At 48.2% G+C, this 23,021-nt stretch overlaps 1 pseudogene; it reads left to right on the top strand.

The window, feature by feature from the left end:
* Positions 1-4,356: 4,356 nt before the first annotated feature.
* On the top strand, positions 4,357-11,927 carry LOC124181846 (annotated as a pseudogene).
* The last annotated feature ends 11,094 nt before the right edge of the window (positions 11,928-23,021 follow it).

Here is a 23,021-nt window from a genome sequence, read left to right on the forward strand (position 1 = left end):
ATAGTGTTACTAGCGGAAAGTGAAGAGGAAATGGAGGTAATGATTAGGAAGATAGAAAGGTATATGGATAGGAAAAGGCTGACGGTAAATGTAGGGAAATCAAAGATTATGAGATTTAGGAAAGGAGGCGGTAGAAGGAAAAACATAGATTGGAGATGGAAAGGGAAAAGGATAGAGGAGGTGAAAGAGTTTAGCTATTTAGGGTATAGAGTAAAGTGCAATGGGGGACAGAAAGCACAGGTGAAAGAGAGAGTACGGAAGGCAGGGGTAGTAATGAGGCAGGTATGGGGAATAGGAAAAAGAAGGTTTGGGAGGGATTGGGAAAAAAGGATTTGGTTATTTGACAGGCTAGTATGGACGGTAATAGAGTATGCATCGGAGATATGGGGGTGGGGGGAGTGGAGGGCGGTCGAGGCGGTACAGGATAGATTTTTGAGATGGACATTAGGAGTGGATGGGAGAACACCGGGATATCTAGTAAGGGAGGAACTGCAGAGGGAGAAACTAAGGATTAGGGCAGGGAGAAGGGAATGGAATTTTGAAAGGAAGCTGGAGCGAGGGGAGGGTAGCGAGTTAGCTAGGAGATGCTGGGAAGAGATAAGGGACAAGGCAGAAGCTGGGAGGCAGGGATCGAGGTGGGAAAGAGAAAGGGAAAGTTTCTTTGCGGAAAGGGGAGTAGAGAGTAGAGAGGTAGTCGCGAGAAGGGAGAGGGGCGAGATGGAGTTCAGGGAAATAGAGGAGAGAGAGAGGGAAGAACAGAGAAAAGAGAGGTGGGAGAAAATAAGGGAATCGAGGTACAACAGATGGTACAGGCTAGTGAAAGGAGAAGGGATACCAGGATATCTGGGAAAGGGATGGGGAGAAAGCAGGTGGATAAGGGTGGCAAGATTTAGGTTAGGAAGCGAGATGAAGGAGGCAAGGTACTGGGAAGAAGAGGAAAAGAGAAGGTGTAGGGTGTGCGGGGGGGAGGAGGAAACATGGGAGCACGTATGGGAAAGGTGCGTAGGCTGGGATAGAAGGGAGGAAAGCTGGCAGGAGGTGGTGAGGGAGATGTTAGGTGAGGAGGGGGTGGGAGAAGTCTGGATGAGAGAATTGGAAAGGATCAGGGATGTACAAGATAATGAAAGAGTGAGAGATGAATGGGAAATGGAAGTCGATTAGGATAAGGACGAATTAGGGAATAGAATAAGGTAAAATAGGATAAGGTTAAGTAAAGATAAGGATAAAAAGTAAGAAAAGGATAAGAGGGAAAGTAAGGGAATGGCAAGGCAATGGCACAGGACACAGGCAATTAGAAATTAAGTAAATTAAGTAAGGATAAGGTAGGAAGTAAGAATTAGGGTAAGAATAGGTTAAGAAAACATGTAAAAAAGAAATATTGTAAAGGAAGAGGAAAAGGGAAGTCCTTGTAACCCCAAGGGGAACAATAAAGATTACTACTACAAAGTTAGATAGGTGAGGAGACGGAGGATCACCTTGCTTAACACCACAAGTTGGGTGTATGGGTTTTGACTCCCAGCCGGCATGCTGAAGGATTGTTTGGTTCATTTCATAGCCGTTCATGATGTATTTTACCATTGGCGCTGGTAGTCCTTTGGTCTTCTGGATAACTTGCAGGGCCTCGAAGGTTACCGAATCAAAGGCCTTCTTCATGTCCAAAGAGGCTAAAAATATGCTCTTGTGCTTCTCGTGATGGTAACGAAGCGCAAGATCCAGTAGCACTGTATTATCCGCACATCCGTCCGCGTCGGTAAAACCTCTTTGTCGTGGATCTAGCTTAACCGTTTCAAGCCTATCAGCGAGCACTTTGTGGAAGGTTCTTAATATGACGGAGGATACCGTTATTGGTATCGAAAATCACTAGGATCTTGTGAGCCCTTCTTTTTTGATATCAGGACTGTTCTTGACACATTAGGATGTTCTGAAACCTTACCACAATACATAAATAAATTGAATAATCTAGATAGTTCCGCCAATGGAACCTTCCTGAGGGTGCTCGCTGATACGCCGTCCGGACCTACGGCTGTCTTCATCGGGGAAAAAGCCGCTTTGACCTCTCGTGGGAGAATTGAGTCCCATAGCTCCTCAATCAATTGAGCAGCTTCTGGCATAGGGTTCGGTGCTAGGCCGGTATTTTTGGTCATAACCGCTATCCAGTAAGGTTTCATACGCTCCTGAGGTAAGCCCTCTTCGTGACCCAGCTGATCTTCTAGAATCCTCTTCGCACACCTACTGGGGTTCCTTTTCCAAAGGTCCTGCACTCGAGCATATTCAGCTCTCCTTGCCCTCTTTTTACTAGTTGGCTCTTCAACGCCCCGGGTTTCAGTCATTTGGCGCTGTTTGTGACGTACTTGCCTGGCAAAGTTACCTTTCAGATAGAGTCCCAGTTCCACTATTATTTCTTTACGGGATCTTGTCGCAGTGGCCATACACAAGTTGTCAATTATGTGTGCGTTGAAATCCGTGCCGGTAACTGGAGTCAGAAAGTCAAAGTAATTCTTCCTACGATTGCTTATAGTAGGCGCTAGATATTCGGCAGTGCTGAGGTTTTCAGAGTCGCTGCTGGTACTGCTTTGATGGGCTTCTCTTTCCGACCGCAGAGTGGTGATATATTTGTTGACCCTCCGTTTATAGCTGGCTCTTCGACGATGACTTTTTATGGCGTCCAGGGACCGGTCTTTCTCAGGGTCGTCTGCAAGGTTGCTGAAGAACGTATGAAGTTCTTGATTCATGTAGGGCTTCTTACCTTCCAACTCGTACCAAAGCATAATTTCAGCCTCCTTTCTAGCCATCATCTCTTTCTCTTCTTCGGTCCAGCAAGGTCTGTTGCCTGTTACTTTACGAGCTTGCTGTTCATCGTACCAAGCCTTGTGCATGCGTTGTTCGTGTACGCCCCGCCGTGTTTTTTTCGCGAACGTCATACCACAATCTAGAAAACTACACGTAAGCGGGTTTCCATCACGATCACCATCATTCTCAGGATGCGCAGATGCACTCGCCTCTTGAGCTGGCTCAGCAACGTCAGCGGACGTGCTGGCTTTTAACGCCTTCCGCGTTTGTCTAGTTTCGATTGGACCAGCTGTTTCTCAGGCAAATGGGCAGGTAACCCCAGAGCCCGTTTCGCTTCGGTCGGATTTGGCCGCCTCCAAAAAGGCGTTGATGGCGGGAACCACGAAGAGAAATTTGAAAGCAGACAATAAATTATAAAATCGTGTCTTCGACATCACCGCACGAAAACGATCTGGAGCCGAACCGTCAGTTGCCCATAGTTCTTTTAAATTTAGTCTTGATGCTTTGTGTGATCCTATCAGACATAATAAACCAATCATAGCTCGTATTTCATCGACTGAAGTGGGGTGAGTTTCTGTTTGAGATTTTTTTGATGAACGTACAACTTCCAAAAAAATATTAGTATTATCAACAATTTTCCCAATTGTTTCTTAAAGAAAAAATGAATTCCAGCAATCCAGAGGTGTTTTTGCATCCTTTGCGCAATTCTTAACTCCGGGTAGACGGAGAACAATATTCGGTCGTTTTGTACGGACTCTCGGATTGGGTGGATCATGGAACCATTTTGTAGTTTTATCTTTCCCCAACAAAAATTTTTTATTCTTAACTTCCTTCTCCAGTGGACTGTTGTTATTGTCGTCTGTGTCACCTCCATCATCTGAATCATCTTCTGATTGCTCAGTGTTGGAGTCATGGTTACTAAATTCTGATTCAGCGTCAGACAACTCGTCAAAATCTGAGACACCAGTATCACTTTCGTCTCCTAAGTCAGTTGGTTGGTCCATGTCGTGTAACCTGGTAATATGCAATGGAAATTTGTTATTGAATGTATAAACTGTATCCACTGATACGTGAAAAAAAAAAATTAAAATTTTTGAGTGTATGTTTACAAAGAGCCAAGAAGTGATAAGTGACAAATTATTATAATTTGTGAAAAGTTTCTTATTTAAGTTATTAAAATTTTCAAGAACAAAATATTTGAGATAATTAAACAATTATATTTTGCATAATTTATGAATCTTGATAAACAATCACACTCAAGTTGAAACATATTTTTAGGTTACATATGTGTTTATAACAGAAAAACATTAATACATAATGTGTCGATTCTACTTACTTTGTTTATACACTGAATAAATAATGACACTTATGAACTAGCATACAACTAAGAATAATTATTTATAAATTATTACATTTATAGTTTTTGATAAACAATACTGGTACACTTGTACACAAGCTTTAGAATACTGTGCATTTGTATATTTGTTTACATTTAGAATGGCGGCTAGGAACTACGGAGACAGCCGTAACTAAAGGAAGTCATACGAATAGCAATTTTTTATGTGTCTGACTTTACTTACGTGATGAGAGAAACTCTCACAGTTGATAAATAAATAATTTTTTTTCTTTATTTTTCAAGTTTGAAAAATTTTTATTTTTCATATCATTTAGAGCATTAAATTTTAGGAAGGTGAAAAAATTTTTAGAGGGTCATTCCATTTGAATTTTGAAAGAAAAAAAAGTTGTGAAAAAAGTGTGAGAGAATCTCGCTACACGATAGTTCCGAAGGGTTAATATGACCACAAGACCGATGGCGAACAAGTACCGTGGGGAAAAGTTGAAAAGAACTTTGGAGAGAGAGTTCAAGAGTACGTGAAACCGTTCAGGGGTAAACCTGATAAACCCGAAAGATCGAACAGGGAGATTCATCGTCAGCGACGCAGGCTTCGCCGCGGCTCGTGATGTCGCGACATCGCGTCCACGGCACTCGGTCGCGGTGCAATGTCCGGCGGCGCCGGCGTGCACTTCTCCCCTAGTAGGACGTCACGACCCGTTGGGTGTCGGTCTAAGGCCCGGTCGGCTGCCTGTCTCGGCGTTGTCGTCGGGGCAGACCCCCGGTTGCCCGTCCGGCTGCCTGGCGGTACCCGCACGGTATAGAGCCGCATTAAACTGCGTCGGGCCCGCCGCAAGCGCGGTCAGTGATTTCCGGTGGTCGGACCTAGCGCCGTCCCCGGGCCTGGCCAGCTGTTGGCTGGCGGTGTCCTCTGGCTGGCTCGTTCGAATTATCAAATACCGGTCAGCGACGCTATTGCTTTGGGTACTTTCAGGACCCGTCTTGAAACACGGACCAAGGAGTCTAACATGTGCATAAGTCATCGGGACGAGCAAACCTGAAGGCGAAATGGAAGTAAAGGTCAGCTAAGCGCTGACCGAGGGAGGATGGGCCGCGTCACGATGCGGCCTCGCACTCCCGTGGCGTCTTGTTCTTACTGCAAAAAGAGGCGCACCCAGAGCGTACACGTTGGGACCCGAAAGATGGTGAACTCTGCCTGGTCGGGACAAAGTCAGGAAAAACCCTGATGGAGGTCCGTAGCGATTCTAACGTGCAAATCGCTCGTCGGAACTGGGTATAGGGGCGAAAGACTAATCGAACCACCTAGTAGCTGGTTCCCTCCAAAGTTTTCCTTAGGATAGCTGGCACTCGCGTACAAAACTTACACGAGTCTCATCCGGTAGAGCGGATGATTAGAGGCCTTGGGGCCGAAACGACCTCAGCCTATTCTCAAACTTCAAATGGGTGAGATCTCTGACTTGCTTGAACTATGAAGCCACGAGATCTCGGATCAGAGTGCCAAGTGGGCCACTTTTGGTAAGTAGAACTGGCGCTGTGGGATGAACCAAACGCCGAGTCAAGGCGCCAAAGTCGACGCTTATGGGATACCATGAAAGGCGTTGGTTGCTCAAGACAGCAGGACGGTGGCCACGAAAGTCGGAATACGCTGAGGAGTGTGTCACAATTTACCTGCCAAAGTAACTAGCCCTGAAAATGGATGGCGCTGAAGCGTCGCGCCGATACTCGGCCGTCAGCGGCAAACGAGGCGGCCTAGGCCGTTATGAAGCCCTGACGAGTAGGAGGGTCGCAGAAGTATGCGCAGAAGGGTCTGGGCGTGAGCCTGCCTGGAGCCGCCGTCGGTGCAGATCTTGGTGGTGGTAGCAAATACTCCAGCGGGGCCCTGGACGACTGACGTGGAGAAGGGTTTCGTGTGAACAGCCGTTGCACACGAGTCAGTCAATCCTAAGCCCTAGGAGAAATCCGATGACGATGTTGGTGTATTTCTATGCCTGACACGCGCGTCGTGACGCCGGTGATTGTGCAAACGTCGGGCCTCGCTCGGCGTTCCCCCCGGCGTGGGCGCGCGCGGTTTGAAATGTGACACACCCGTCGGGCAAAAGGGTATCCGGTTCCTATTTCGGAACCCGGCAGCGAAACCATTTACGAGTCGGGCCCTCGCAAGAGAATTCGTCGGGGTAACCCAAAAAGGCCTGGAGACGCCATTGGGAGATTCGGAAAGAGTTTTCTTTTCTGTATGAACGTTCGAGTTCCCTGGAATCCTCTAACAGGAAGATAGGGTTTGGAACGCGAAGAGCACCGCAGTTGCGGCGGTGTCCCGATCTTCCCCTGGGACCTTGAAAATCCAGGAAAGGGCCACGTGGAGGTTTCGCGCCGGTTCGTACCCATATCCGCAGCAGGTCTCCAAGGTGAAGAGCCTCTAGTCGATAGACTAATATAGGTCAAGGAAGTCGGCAAATTGGATCCGTAACTTCGGAATAAGGATTGGCTCTGAGGATCAGGGCGTGTCGGGCTTGGTCGGGAAGCGGGTTTGGCTGACGTGCCGGGCCTGGGTAAGGTGATGGTAATAACCGAATCCGAGCTCGGTCCCGTGCCTTGGCCTCCCGCGGATCTTCCTTGCTGCGAGGCTTCGGCGGCGGTTCGCCGTTGCCGTCGTCCTCTTCGGCCGCCATTCAACGGTCAGCTCAGAACTGGCACGGACTAGGGGAATCCGACTGTCTAATTGAATCAAAGCATTGCCATGGACCTAGCGGGTGTTGACGCAATGTGATTTCTGCCCAGTGCTCTGAAGGTCAACGTGAAGAAATTCGAGCAAGCGCGGGTAAACGGCCGGAGTAACTATGACTTTGACTCTCTTAAGTGGGTTGTGGCTGGGTGTCGGAGCGGTGGTAGAGTGCTCGCGACGTCCTAGCTGCAACACACATGTGCCAACCGTCACCTCCTCGTGGTGAGAGTCGGGCAATGGGTGCGGGTATGACAACCCGCATCTAGCTAACGACGGTTGGCTGTCGGCCGCCCAAAGACGGCTCCCCTTGGGGAGCCGTCACGTGCCCACCGACCGGCCACTGGCGGGCGGCCGATAAACGGCGGGGGCTTAAGGGTGGGGGGGAGGGGGGGGGGTTGCCAGCCCTCCCCACTAACTTTCAGCAGCCCCGCAAAAGAAAAGAATTATAAGCAGAACCCGCCGCGTGCCTCAGCCCGGCGGGCCTGCTGAAACAAGCACCCGAAGGAAGCTAGCCGATTCCCCGGAGGTGGCTGTGGGGGTAGTGGACGACCCCACGCCAGTCCCTGAAGACGAACCGCACCCTATCGACCCAGACCCAGCACCCGAGCGGTATGCCTGCGGTAACTGCGAGCAGGACTTCGCTACAAAGCGAGGGCTTGGAGTTCACCGCAGGATACGGCACCCTGTGGATGTAAATGCAGCTATCGAGCTGCCCGGCGCCGAGCTCAGGTGGAGGGTAAAAAAAATTGCGTATGATGGCACGCGAGGAGGCTCAGGCCACCGAGCGAGGAGTGAGGTTCATGAACCCACACCTTCTCGCTCTGGTCCCCGGTAGGACCCAGGAGGCGATTAAAGGGGTCCGGCGCAGGCCGGACTACTGAAGAATGGTTGAGGCAGCCCAGCACCAACTGGAGGCTGCCCACTCGCCCCCTGGAACTTCTACTGGACTACCGGGACAAAGAAGCCGTTCGCTGCCGTCACCGCATGAGCGCTCTCCCTTCGCCGATCCAGCAAGGGTAACACCACCCACCCCAGCGGCACCTGCTCCCGCTACAACTTGTGGGCAGGACCTTGCTGGAGCTATACGTCGCTTGATCGTGATAGCCCTGCAGGAGGAGCATCATCGTGCCAACGAGTTGGCCGACATCGCTGATGATGCTCTTGATGGGGGAAATACAGACGTCGCCATAATCGAGTGGTTAGGCAGAGTATTTCCCCCTGCAGCCGCGGCAGCTGGATCCAGGCGCCATGAGCCGGCCGCAAACTCAATCCGCCAGAGGTATGGAAAGCTGCCGTCAAGGAGGACACTGCGTCGTCGTGAGTACGCCAGAGTCCAGACCAGGTAGAAAAACCATCGACGTCACGTAGCTCGGGAGATCCCAGAAGGAGGCCCCAGTTCGACCAACCACACCGTGGACGAATTAGTCACGCACTGGGGCCGACTCCTTGGACATCCGTCTAAGGACTACGCAGGACCTTCTAGGATCCCGCCCGAAAGACCCAAGCTACGGTACACGTGGGACCCAATCTCCGCTCAGGAGATTGACGACATCAAGGTCCCCGTGTCGTCATCACCCTGTCAAGACATGGTTACGGCGAGGCAGTGGCGCGCAGTATCACCATCTACCCGCGCGCTCCTCTACAATGTCGTCATGCTCAAGGGGTGGTTCCCAAGACAACTCCTTCAGAGCCGGACTATCTTCATTTCGAAGAAAAAGGTACCGGAAAATCCTGGGGACTACCGACCAATTTCGATTGGCTCGGTAGTGGTTCGCCAACTCCACCGCATTCTTGCTGTCCGCCTTAGATCCGTCAACCTTACCGACGATCGCCGACGTGCGTTTATTGCGGCCGACGGAACGGCCGAAAATACGACCGTCCTCGACGTCATCTTATGGACGGCCCGCACGCTGTGTCGCGAGCTCCACGTGGCTACCCTTGATGTCGCAAAGGCATTTGACACGGTAAGCCACGGGGCGCTCGCAACGATCGTCGGACAGCTCGGCCAACCCACCGGCTTGGTGTCCTATGTGGCCGAGCTGTACAAAGGCGCTACCACCAGGCTGGCGGCGGACAGGAGAATGTCCCCTCCGGTACCAGTCCGGCGCGGAGTTTGTCATGGAGACCCCCTCTCGCCGATTCTTTTCAACCTGGTCGCAAACAAAATCCTTGCGGCCGGGCCCTCTGAGGTCGGGTTCATCCTCGAAGGCAAGAGGATTGCCTGTCTCGCGTTCGCGGATAACCTGACCCTAATAACATCCTCTAAGTGGGAAATGCAGAGGGCACTCGCTAAGGTTGAAGAGACGGCAGCTGGCATGGGGCTGATGCTTGACCCGTCCAAGTGTACCGCTTCATCTTTGGTGCCCGCCGGTAAGGTAAAGAAGGTCAAAACCGTAGTCGAACCGCTGTTTCGACTACGGGACGGCCCTCTGACCCAAACCGGCGTGCTCCAGAAGTGGAGTTAATTGGGAGGCGAGTTCAGCCCCGGGGGGCTTACGACTGTCGAGGCCGAGCTTGGAGCGGAGCTCAATAACATCACCAGAGCTCCGCTTGAGCCGCAGCAACGACTAACCATGCTGCGGCTCTTCCTGCCACCCAGGGTCTATCACTTACTGGCCCTGGGTAGGACTATGGCAGAAAGGCTCAAGTCGCTCGACAAACAAGTCAGGCGCGCGGTACGCTCCTGGCTTAGGCTTCCCGACGACACGGCGGTTGGCTACTTCCACGCCTCAGCTATCCATAACGGATTCAGTATTCCCTCCCTCACCACCCTTATCCCGGCGATGATCATCAGTCGCCTCGGCCGATTAAACCAAAGCGATTTTCCGGCAGCCCGGGCAGCGCATGCAAATCGAAGGGTCCAGCGTAAACTTGGCTGGGCCCAGTGTACGCTGCGCAAAGCCGGGCTGCTGGGCGATGACCCATCAGCCAAGGCACGCCGGCAGCTATGGGCAATGGTACTGCACGAGTCGGTGGACAGACAGGAGCTCCGGGAATCTTTCGCGAGCGCCCTGTCCAGTAACTGGGTCCACCTCAGAACCAATGCTATCCCGGCCCGTGATTACGTGCAGTATAACCACGTCCGCGTCAACTGCCTCCCCACACTAGTGCGTACCTCACGAGGGCAGCGGCGCACCAGCCGGCGTACCACCTGCCGTGCTGGATGCGACTTTACGGGGACCGCTGCCCACGTCATCCAACAGTGTTGGAGGACGCACGGAGGCAGGATCAAGCGTCAAGACGCGGTCTGTGTCACAATAGCTGCTGGCCTCAGGGATAAGGGCTAGAACATCCAGAGGGAGAGGGTGTTCGAGACCTCCGAGGGAAACCGAAAGCCCGACATAATCGCGAGCAAGGAGGGGCGCGGGGCTATCATCGATGCCCAGGTCGTCTCAGGCGTAACCCCGCTCTTGACAAGTCACGTCAGAAAGCGGGGTTACAACGCCGACAACCGAGACCTACTGGAGGGCGTAGCTGCGCACCTACAGGTCCCGGTCCCGAACATCGAGACGACCACGTAAACCCTCACATGGAGGGGGGTTTGGTGCGAACAATGGCACCTAAGCCTCCGCTCGTTCGGGCTATCAGAAAGGCTCCTCGGAGGTATCACGACTCGGGTGCTACAAGGGTCACACACCAACTGGGTTCGGTTCAACCAGATGACTGGTCTTAGGCGTCGTCCACATCGTCCTCAGCCCCGACAGGGCATCGACTAACTCCTGTCGCTGAGGTAGGGGCCCGCGGTCCCCAGTGTGTCAAGTGTTCGTGTTATCCACGTATTTGTCTTGTCCACGTCTGTCATTCAACCGCCAATGCATTCTCAAATAGCCAAATGCCTCGTCATCTAATAAGTGACGCGCATAAATGGATTAACGAGATTCCTACTGTCCTTATCTACTATATAGCAAAACCACTGCCAAGGGAACGGGCTTGGAAGAATTAGCGGGGAAAGAAGACCCTGTTGAACTTGACTCTAGTCTGGCACTGTAAGGAGACATAAGAGGTGTAGCATAAGTGGGAGGTGGCAACATCGCCGGTGAAATACCACTACTTTCATCGTTTCTATACTTACTTGGTTAGGCGGAGCGCGTGCGTCGAGGACTTTCGTCCCGGCTGTCACGGTGTTCTAGAGCCAAGCGTGTAAGAGTGGCGTACGGCTTCGGCCGATCGTCGATCATATTCCCGCGTGATCCGATTCGAGGACACTGCTGGGCCGGAAGTTTGACTGGGGCGGTACATCTGTCAAAGAATAACGCAGGTGTCCCAAGGCCAGCTCAGCGAGGACAGAAACCTCGCGTAGAGCGAAAGAGCAAGAGCTAGCTCGATCTCGATGTTCAGTACGCATAGAGACTGCGAAAGCACGGCCTATCGATCCTTTTGGTTTAAAGAGTTTTCAGCAGGAGGTGTCAGAAAAGTTACCACAGGAATAACTGACTTGTGGCGGCCAAGCGTTTTTAGCGACGTCGGTTTTTGATCCTTCGATGTCGGCTCTTCCTATTATTGCGAAGCAGAATTCGCCAAGCGTTTGATTGTTTACCCACCAATAGGGAACGTGAGCTAAGTCCAGACCGTCGTGAGACAGGTGAGTTTCACCCTACTGATGACGCGTCGTTGCGATAGTAATCCTGCCCAGTACAAGAGGAACCGCAGGTTTGGACATTTGGTTCACGCACTCGGTCGAGCGGCCGGTGGTGCGAAGCTACCATCCGTGGGATTATGCCCAAACGCCTCTAAGGCCGTATCCTCTCAAGTCAAAGGGGGCAACGATATTTCTAGGAGTCTTGTGCGTCGAAAGGCTCGAAACAATGTGATTTCACTAGGTGGCCGGTCCACGGACCGGTCGTCGCACGAGCCCTGTTTGCCGGGCGGGGTCTTCGGCCTTCGTCGGGATCTTCCCGCTCGTCGGTCTGGCCTCGAACGGTCGATTATGGGTCATCCAGTTCGATGTCGAGACTCGGAATCGTCTGTGGACGACTTAGGTACCTGGCGGGGTGTTGTACTCGGTAGAGCAGTTACCACGCTGCGATCTGTTGAGACTCAGCCCTTGGCTTGATGATTCGTCTTGTCGGATAGACGAGGCCCCAATGTGTTTGTGTTTGCAGAGCGCTGGCTCGACGCCGGTCACGCGACGCGTTGCTCGCCCCATGTCGGACGAATCGCAGGCGGACCGGCGCGGCCGTGCTCTGCTCGTCGAGCGGGTGCGGGGACTCAGAAAACAGAAATTTTTTCCCGTACCCGTTGCCCCTCGAGATATATCCAAAGCAGCAGCTCGGATCGCCGGTCGTCGAACACACGACCGACAAGCGCGACCGGAGGGACCAGTGGACCCCCTCGATACGTCGCGGGATTTAGCGACGGTATGATAGGCGGCAATTATTCTTCCGATGATACGTCGACCGTCGGCCGTCGTCCTCGATCCCCATGGGACTTGGGAATTTTTTATGTCCCAGGCGACGAAAAGGCAATGCGCCGCGTCCCGTGATATTCGGCGCTGGACCCGTAAACCGACCGCGGCACGGCGGGAGTTGTGAAAATTTTCGTCTGGGTCGACCGAAAGGCAATGCGCCTCGTCCCGGGGCCGATGGGACGACGGCGGTCGGACGGACCCCCGATGCGGCGCGACGGGACACTTGTGAAAATTTCGGTCCGAGTCGACCGTAAGGCGATGCGCGGCGTCCCGAAGTCGATACGGGTCGACCGGACTTGTAAAAATTTCGGCCCGAGTCGACCGAGGGGCGATGCGCGGCGTCCCGAAGTCGATACGAGCCGACCGGACTTGTGAAAATTACGGTCCAAATCGAGCGAAAGGCGACGCGCGGCATCCCGGAGTCGACCCGGACCGACGGGACCTGTAAAAATTTCGATCCGAGACGAGCGAGAGGCGATGCGCGGCGTCCCGGAGTCGATACGGGCCGACGGGACCTGTTGAAGCTGCGGTCCGATTCGAGCGAAAGGCAACGCGCGGCGTCCCGGAGTCGATGCGGAACGACGGGACTTGTAAAACTTTTGGTCCGAGACGAGCGAAAGGCGGTGCGCGGCGTCCCGAAGTCGATACAGGCCGACGGGACTCGATGAAGTTTCGTTCCGAGTCGAGCAAAGGGCAATGCGCGGCCTCCCGGAGTCGATCCGGGCCGACGGGACTTGTGAAAATTTTGGTCTGAGACGAGCGAGAGGCGATGCGCGGCGTACCGGAGTTGATTCAGGCCGACGGGACTTGTAAAAATTTCGGTCCGAGTCGAGCGAAAGGCGATGCGCCGCGTCCCGGGGCCGATGGGACGACGGCGGACGGACGAACCCCCGATGCGGCGCGACGTGACACTTTCGAAAATTTCGGTTCGAGTCGACCGAGAGGCGACGCGCGGCGTTCCGAAGTCGACACGGGCTAACGGGACTCGATGAAGTTGCGGTCCGAGTCGAGCGAAGGGCGATGCGTGGCGTCCCGGAGTCGATCCGGGCCGACGGGACTTGTAAAAATTAAGGTCCGAGACGAGCGAAAGGCGATGCGCGGCGTCCCGGAGTCGATACGGGCCGACGGGACCTGTAAAAATTAAGGTCCGAGACGAGCGAAAGGCGATGCGCGGCGTCCCGGAGTCGATACGGGCCGACGGGACCTGTTGAAGCTGCGGTCCGAGTCGAGCGAAAGGCGACGCGCGGCGTCCCGGAGTCGATCCGGGCCGGGAGCCTGTCGGAACATCGTCAAATGAGCCTCGGTTAATTTCGACAGTTCCCGGAGTTCAAAATTTTGTCGATAGCCCGCAGAGGTTTCGCCCCGTAAGCCGACCGTGCTACCGTCGTACCGGCGCCGACGTCCTAGCGGCCAGGCTCCTACTAGTAAGAGAAGCGAGTCGGTCGGGCCGGTCTCCCGTCGTCCGACTGCTACGCCGTACCGGTACGTGCTCGAGCACGCTACGTACGTCGGCGTGGACCAGGAGCGGGCGTTCGCCGACCGTTCCGTGCCTCGTGCCAAAGAAACTACTCGACTCGCGTTGTTTCATCTATCGTCACTGCATTACCGCGGGTCGGTGTCTCAGGCCAAATGGCCCTTGACGCGGTACCAAGAAGTTCGGCCCTTCGTGAAACACGGAAGGCTGAACGCTCCAACGCACGCGTCAACCTGCTTTCTTTCTGAGCGTACACTCAAAGACCAGAGATGTTATAACAAAGTATCCCAGACGCTTTTAATCTAGCCGTAGGGTACGGGAGATTGTTCGAACGCTCATAAGCCGAGTGTCGAGGTGGCGGCACACGGAACCGGGGCTGTCTGCGTGCAGTACCGAAACACACACAGTAGACGCGCGGCCAACCGGGCTACGATACCCGGTCGGCGATGGGTGGCGCACGTCCGAGCCGAGATTTTGTATGGAAGCTTCCTGGTTGATCCTGCCAGTAGTCATATGCTTGTCTCAAAGATTAAGCCATGCATGTCTCAGTGCAGGCCAAATTAAGGTGAAATCGCTAATGGCTTATAAAATCAGTTAGGGTTTCTTAGATCGTACAAACATTTACTTGGATAACTGTAGTAATTCTGGAGCCAATACATGCAAACAGAGTTCCGACCAGAGATGGAAGGAATGCTTACATTAGATCAAAACCAATCAGCGGCGTGTACGTCCCGTCCGCCGTTCACCTTGGTGACTCTGAATAACTCTGGGCTGATCGCACGGTCTTGTACCGGCGACGCTCCTTCCAAATGTCTGCCTTATCAACTGTCAATGGTAGGCTCTGCGCCTAGCATGGTTGTAACGGGTCACGGGGAATTAGGGTTCGATTCCGGAGAGGGAGCCTGAGAAACGGCTTCCACATCCAAGGAAGGCAGCAGGCGTGCAAATCTTCCGATCCCGAATCCGCGAGGAGGTCACGAAAAATAACGATACGTGCTCATCCGAGGCACCGCAATCGGAATGAGTACACTTTGAATCCTTTCACCAGGATCCACCGGAGGGCAAGTCTGGTGCCAGCAGCCGCGGTGATTTTACCTCCGATAGCGTTCACTGAAGCTGTTGCGGTTGAAAAGCTCGAAGGTGAATCTGTGTCCCACGCCGTCGGTTTACCACTCGCGTTATCGAACTGGCATGATTGTGGGACATACGACCACTGGGCTTAGCCCTTTGTGGCGGCCCAACCAATATCCTATCGCGATACTCTTTACTGAGCGTCGAGGTGGGTAGCTACGTTCACTCTTAACAAATCAGAGTGCTCAAAGCAGGCTATTTTTGCGTATATACTGTATGCATGGAATGATGGAATAGGACCTTGTTGCTATTTTCTTGATTTTCGGAACCCCGAGGTTGTGATTGATAGGGACATATATCGGCATTTATAATGCGACGTCAGATTCGAAATTCATGGATCGTCACATGACGGACAGAAGCCAAAGCAGTTGCCAAAAATGTTTTTTTTCAGTGAAGAACAAAAGTTAGATTTCCAAAGGCGATCAGATACCTACCCAGTCCTAACCATAGACGATGCCAGCTGACGATTCGCTGAAGTTTCTCCGATGACTCGGCGAGCAGTTTTAGGGAAACCAAAGCCTTTGGGATTCTTGGGAGAGTATGGTTGCAAAGCAGAAACCTAGAGGAATTGACGAAAGGGCACCACCAGGAGTGAAGCCTGCGGCTTAATTTGACTCAACATGGGAAACATCACCAGGTCCGGACACCGGAAATATGGACAGATTGAGAGCTCTCTTTTGATTCGGTGGGCAGTGGCGCATGGCCGTTCTTACCTGGTGGATTGATTTTTCTGGATGATTATGACAACTGACGAGACTTTAGCCTGCTGAACAGGCGTAATTTCCGGCATATCCAAGGCCCCCGGCCTCGATTGAGCGGTTTTCACTACCTGCGTACAAATGAATCTTCTTGAAGGGAAAGGCGGCTTCTACCGCACGAGATTGCGCAATAACAGATATGTGATGCCCTCAGATGTTCTGGGACGCACGCGCACTACACTGAAGGAATTAGCATGTCTTCCCTGGCTGAAAGGCCTGGGTGACCCGGTGAACCTCCTTCGTGCTAGGGATCCGAGCTTGCAATGATTTCCCAGGAACAAGGAATTTTCAGTAAGCCTGAGTCAGTAACTCACGTTCATTAGGTCCCTGCCCTTTGTACACACTTTCTGTCGCCACTACGGATCTGTAAAATGATGAGGGCTGATGTAGCAAAAAAAAGATAAATTAAAATGCTGGAAATTAGGGTAGCTTAATTTTAGCTGAATAAAACAACTTTTGTTTATTTATAACTACTTAAATTAATTAATCACAGTAAATCGTTGATTTTATCACAGTTTACATTTAATTTGATTTGATAAGCAAGCGAGATTAAGCAAGGCATGCCGGATTGCAGGTTAAGGTTAAGGTTAAGCACATGCGGTGCGATTATCTGACCACAGAAGCACAGAGGAGTGAGATATTTCGAAACTGTAAACAGAATCAAGCAATTAATTACATGATATAAATTATTAGTAAGATATCAGCACGATATTGCGAGAGATTAGAGAGATATTAGCAGATTTGGTTGAAGCGTGATGCGATAGCAACAGGTTACAGTATGCGAGCGAGCGGAAGCGAGACGTGGCGAGGCGGGAGAGCTGGCTCCGTGGTCCCAGCTCTAGGCCCGGCGCGCGTTGAGCGCCGAGAAGATAGTTTTGGGAACGCAGTACTGGCTAGCCATGCGTGAGCGTGATCAACGGTAGGGAGCAAGAGAGGGAGATTTCAACACGATCATATGATTTGAGGAGGTCTTCAAACCGGTACGCGGCAATGTCTCGGCATTGCCAATGTTGCCGGGAAGATGTCCAAAGTTCATCATTTAGAGGAGGTGAAAGTCGTAACAAGGTTTCCGTAGGTGAACCTGCGAACGGATCTTTTAGGCATAACTACAGACCGAACGGCTCCAAAAGTTAATCCACTTGCTGTATTTTTCAATAATTGCAATGCAAAAATAAAATCAGTCGTAGGGTCTCAATTGATTCAATCTTATGTATTAATGCATATATGTTTATTATAAATGACTGATCTGCTATTCAAGGACGAGAAAAGTGATGTTCTGCATACGCGATTTCCCGAATCTAGCGTCACCTTTTGGTCTAGTACAGTTCACTTACACTCGCCCATGACTACATCGATAGGCGCACACAATGAACAACGCGCGGAGACCGATCGTGGCAACACCGCAGCGTCGGCCGCCACGGACTCGCTAGTACCGTGTGTATACCAGAGACCGTTGTGCTCACTGTGATTTTTCTACGAAACAAAAGTGTGGTTTTGTTGAAAGTGAATACAGAAAATTTGGTACGGTAGAAAGGAAAACGGAAAAAACAGTCAGTGGTTGCTGGTAGATTGAAGCTCATTGAGCGGAATAAAGAAAAGCCAGATGTGGCACGTATCGAGAAGCCAACGACCATCCTCCGTGGCATGCGATTGATCGATCCTAATGAAGTCAACAAAAACATAATATGCAGCAATTGTAAAAAACAATTGGCATTTAATCATATCGTGGAAGAAAAAACAACGGGCTTTCACTACATTTGGACTATGAAATGCGATACTTGCTCCACGCTGACGAAATGCCACTCAAGCAAGTCACACTTCAACGACGGTCATCGTTATTATGACACCAACACTGCAGCTGTACTTGGTATGTTATTATGCAACTATTATGTGCTCTTCGATATTTTCTCCTCTTAACTAATCGATTATGCAAACATAAAGTCTTCAATTTTGTCATTGGAAATGAGAATCTCATCTCAAAACCTAACCTCAAACTGCAAATTCACAGGTGCCGTTCACTCCGGAGCAGGATACAATGTACTGAGGAAAATTGCAATGTGCATAGATATGCCGGTCTTGAGTCAGGAAACATACAAGCGCTATCAACGTGAAATCGGTCCACTCATCGAAGAAGCTGCAAAGGACAGTTGCCAAGGTGCAGCAGCGGAGGAACAAAATTTAGTCATAGAGCATATCGATACGCTGCGTGATAAATTGTAAGCTTTCTGTCATTTTGACGAAACATTTCATTCTTTTGAATGGCATAACTAAGATTGTTTTTATGAGAAAGATATTGGTGGAATTATTGCACAACAAACAAGGATACTGCTGTATTATCATAAAATAATAGTTCCGTATAAAATTTTCGTTTTATCGTACCTGAATTCGTACTATTCATGTCAAGAATCTATTAATAATTTTTCTTACTCAATTGTATGTAAGCCAACAAGTTTGGCATTAAATTTATAAGTGGTTGTAAGCATCTCGCAGCATGAATTGTACGTACAAATATACTGTTAGATTTCAATGATTGATTCCGAACCATGGTGAAGTTTCCACCGTTGGAATGCAACGGAATTCTGTTTTTTCTCGAGCCGTGCTCGAGATTCTCATTCAATATTTGGCCAGGACAATGAAACGATTTGTTTTCAAGATCCAAAAAAAATCGGTAGGAGAATTCTCATGGTTTTTGAAATTGAACGAGCGATTCAAAAAAAAACCTATTTTCCGTTGGACCTTAACTTTTCAAGCTTAAGTGTCATAATTCCAACAATATCGTATTCGTGAATGAATACATTAGTTTAGTGATTTGAAACAGAGATCTGTATGAAGAAAATTTTGTTCACACACCAAAGGTTATAATAGACTAATGAAAATAATATTGAATAATTATATGAATAAAAAAATATACAGCCATTACACCAAACCTCGAACCCCTCAATCTCTAATATAGTATGAAATGTACAAGACCGATACAAAAATAAACAAATATAACACAAACAGAATAAAAAAACTCGAAAGGTGGAAAATGCATTGTGATTGGTTTTTTTTGTTATTCAAAATTTTTAGGCCTCAGAAAATATCGGACAAAATTTACCCCCCCGCAGACTTCATGCGGCCTAGGACCGACGATACCGATAGACTAGATTTTGATAACGCCCTGAGTCATGTCATAAATATAATTGTATCGTATGACATGGGATGGAGTAAGCGTGGCAACGGCCGCAGGTACGATAGTCTGAACGGGTACGGCGGAATAATCGGGCTTCTTAGCAATAAAATATTAGATTTCGCAACGCGCAATCGTAAATGCAAAAAATGCGATCTAGGATATCCAAAAGAAGATCATGACTGTCGGCAAAATTATGATGGCAGCGCCAAGGCCATGAAAGCGTCTGTTGGAGCTCAATTAGTCAATCGCAACAGTATTCTCAAGGAGTCAGGGCTCGACATTCGAGTTGTCATCGAGGATGAAGACTGTTCAACGATAGCAGCAATACGCCGAGAGAGATCTCAGCACATTTTCAAGCTGGCCGATTCCAATCATCTGACGACAAATTTCTCTAACGAGTTATATGCACTGCGTTCCCGTTTCTCTGAACTCGGAGAAAAAAATGTCATTAAGCATATAAAAACTTGTTTTGCGTATTGTTGCGCGCAGTACGAAGGGAACACCGCCGATCTTGCAGCTGCATTGCGTAAATTGACTGATCATTTTTTTGGTAACCACGAAAATTGTGGAATATGGTGCCCACGTAGTTCCGAAAAAAATGGCGAACATCGAGTGCAATTGAAAAATAGTCAATTATATGAGCAATTGATGAAACTGCTGAATAAATGTGCAGATAATTCTTCGAAATTTGCAGCACGCGCGTCCAGCCAAACTAAAGAGAGTGTGAACTCAATGATAGCTTGAAAAGCACGTAAGTGCAACTGTTTCTCTTTGAGCGAATCGTGTCATTATCTCTATGCAGCTTGTGTTTGTTCTCTGAATGAAGGTAAAAAATATGTGTGTGATGTGAGAAAAAAGGCACAAATGACACCGGGTGTCTTCACAACAGAATTGGCGAAAAGAAGCGATGCGATACGAAAAGCTATATCAACCTGAGAGAAATTGCCCGCTGCAAAAGCTAGACGGAAGCAATTGCGCGTAGACAGGTAAAATTCACGAAAAAAACGTGAAACAGCAGAAGGAGTGCAATATCAGTCAGGTTGTGGTTCAGAGTTTGACACAGACATCCCTTGTACAAATTACTCTGATCCGTCCGAAAACAAACTTTTAAAATTAATTCCCGACATTACGAAGTAATATATTTTGACCTCGAAACTTCTGGATTGTCTCACTCTTCAGACATACTGCAAATTGCAGCTAAGTCTCAGAGTCTCAGATTTTGCTCATATGTAAATCCAACGCAAGTAGTAGACGCGAGAGCATCTGCAATTACTGGATTGAACAATGTGGCAAGAGAATTGCATTTACATGGTCAAAAAGTTGATTCAATTTAGTGTTGCCCAAATGCAAGAACAAGACGAGACTTAGCCAGTCTTGGTCTTGGTCTTGCGCCAATACACCTGGTCTTGGTCTTGGTCTTGGTCTTGCGCTCCCAGTCTTGGTCTTGGTCTTGGTCTTGCAGCAAGAGTCTTGCAAGTCTTGCAATTACCTATTAGTCTATTACTATTTATTAAAGTTTACTTTAAATCTTAAAAAAACGTATTAGAATTGGAACATTGTGAGCTTGAATTAACATAGCCATAGTAAAGATCAAGCAGATTAACAAATAACTGAAGATTTAATAAGAAATTCGAAAAATTAACTGACCTATATGTCGTTTTCCATGGAAGTAACTGTTTCTTAATAAACATTTATGATTTATAAGCTTACATTTGCTAAAACATGTAAAAAAACAAATTAATTACAATAACTTGACTGTATTTTAAAGAACAATACTTATCTGTCTAAAAAGAGATTGAACCCTCAACTTATAAGAAATTTAATAAAAGAGTTTCACGATTTATCATTTATTTGAACGAAAAATAAAATACAACACTAATCAACAGCTTTATCATTAGGTTATGATACTTTATATCAATTTTTTTGACCAACAATTAATACAAAGTAACCATCTGGCTGACTCATCATTTAACCTATTTCTATGTTTTCTAATTACTAATGATGCTTTAGAAAATAACCTCTCAGCAGGTACTGAAGTTGCAGGTATTGAGAGAAAATCACGGGCCATTTTCGATAAAATCGGATACTCTGTCTCATGCGTCCTCCACCAATCTAAAATGTCTTCCGAGCTGGCAGTTCTTGGTTTTCTCAGGTACTCCTCCAACTCGTCTATCACTAAGCCTTGAAGACAAGATCCAGATGACGTCGAGGGACATTCATAGAGTTTATCAAAGTCTATTACGTCTTCATCTTCATCACATACTTTATTTTCTTTTTCTGGTAATTCCAGAGATTTGTTCAGTGAGTGTAGATTTTTATATTCTTCATAAAGTTCATTGAACTTGCGCAGACTTTCTGTTTTAAGTTGCTTCCCCCACATTGTCAGGTCAAAAGTCTGAGCCTTATGCCTTGGGTCTAAAATTAAAGAAGTACAATAAATCCAGTTGCTCTTTTTGTAATGTTTAAGCATTTTGTCTCGAGCTGCTTGGAAAGCTAGAATGAGCCTTTCATCCACTTCAGATCGATTAGGTTTCTCATCTAACTGTTTTACCATAGATTCAATTTTATCTAGCAAAAGATTGAATGATACAATGACTAGCGGTAATGTAACATATTTGTCTCCACCAAGTTTTGTACTTAAAAGTTTAAAGTTTATTAGAAATTTATGTAATTTTTCGAGTACCTGCCATTCATTAGCTGTGATTTGAAAATCATTTAATTCGGTGACAGAACTGCACAATATGTCAATGCCCGCTCTCACTTTTAAACCAAATCCAATCATATCATGTGTGGAATTCCATCTCGTTGGACAGTCAAGAATGGCATTTAGATTTGATGGCACGCCAGCTGCTTCACAAGCAGACTGAAACTTCTTCTTCACTATCTCACTTCTTTTTATTTTACTGGAAACACTGCGTAACTTTGTTACAGATGTACGCGAGTCAGCAATATTTGGTGCAGATTCTTCATCTTCCTCATCCTCAGTTTCGTCTGCATAGTCTTCGTACTGCTGATCTTGCGCGTTAGTGTCAGACTCACAGTGTAATGCTAAGGTCTTTAATAAATCTTGTACACCAAGGTTTAAAATGTGAGCAAAGCACCGGAAATGTTGATTGTCTGAATCAAAGTGTGGCGGCAGCTGTTTGCCCAGTTCATACATAAATTTGGTATTTGCAGTTGCGTTGTCGACCGTGATACCTTGTATTTTATCAATTATGCCATATTCCAATAAACATTCATGGAAAATCGTTGCAATATCTTCCCCAGTATGTCGACCGCGTGATGGTATAAAATCAAGAACTACAGATTGATACTTCCATTCGTTGTCTATATAATGAATAGTAACCCCGTAGTAACTCCTACCAGCAATTGACGTCCACCCATCAATGGTAAAAGACATTTTAGATGATAATTGTTGAAGTCGTTCCTTGAGATTCAATTGGAGCTCTTCAAATCGCTCTTTGACTTTCCTTCTAAGTGTAGACCTTTTAGGAAACACCATATTAGGGCAAATACGTCGAAAATATACTTGTGTAGCTTCGTCATCGAAAAATGAGAAGGGAAGATATTTTTTCACCACCCAATCAACTGTAGCTGTCGTGATGTTGTCACTGCTGTTTTCCGACTGAAACAAAACAATAAATCTTGTGTTATTATTTAAAACATACAAGGTTTGAGCATATAAGAGGAGGAGGTATGTTGTTGTTAAATCGAGAAAATCGTTAAATTGATATTTGTTATATTAAGGTTGCACTGTACTGTAATTTACCAAAATAAAGTACTTAGTTGTTACTGGCCGATTAAATGAAAATATGGGTGTTTATAAAAAATATTTAAGACGATAATTACATACTTAATATGTCGCACCCCTAGATGAAAACACCACTAACTCAAAAATACTTACGTAAGTTAATGGCGTTTTTGAAAGTATCGCATGAATAGCTATGCAGAGTTAAAAAAATATTCTTACCTGTCCACTTCTTCCAGCGGTTACTAAAAAGCTTGTGATATCTCCACTTAATTTTGGTTTAACAGGAAGAAATATTTCTGATTCCTTTTTGTGGAAAGATATTAGATGTTTCCTTAAGCCTGAAGTGTTTCTGTTTTTCATTTTTATTTCAATCTTTTTATGTTGGCACAATTTACAGAAGGCAGTTTGGGATGCATGAATTATTTCGAAAAACTCTTCAAATTTGCTTTTGGGTCTTTTAGA

The sequence above is a fragment of the Neodiprion fabricii genome, chromosome 4, assembly GCF_021155785.1.
Source record: "Neodiprion fabricii isolate iyNeoFabr1 chromosome 4, iyNeoFabr1.1, whole genome shotgun sequence".
Taxonomy (NCBI): Eukaryota; Metazoa; Arthropoda; class Insecta; order Hymenoptera; family Diprionidae; genus Neodiprion; species Neodiprion fabricii.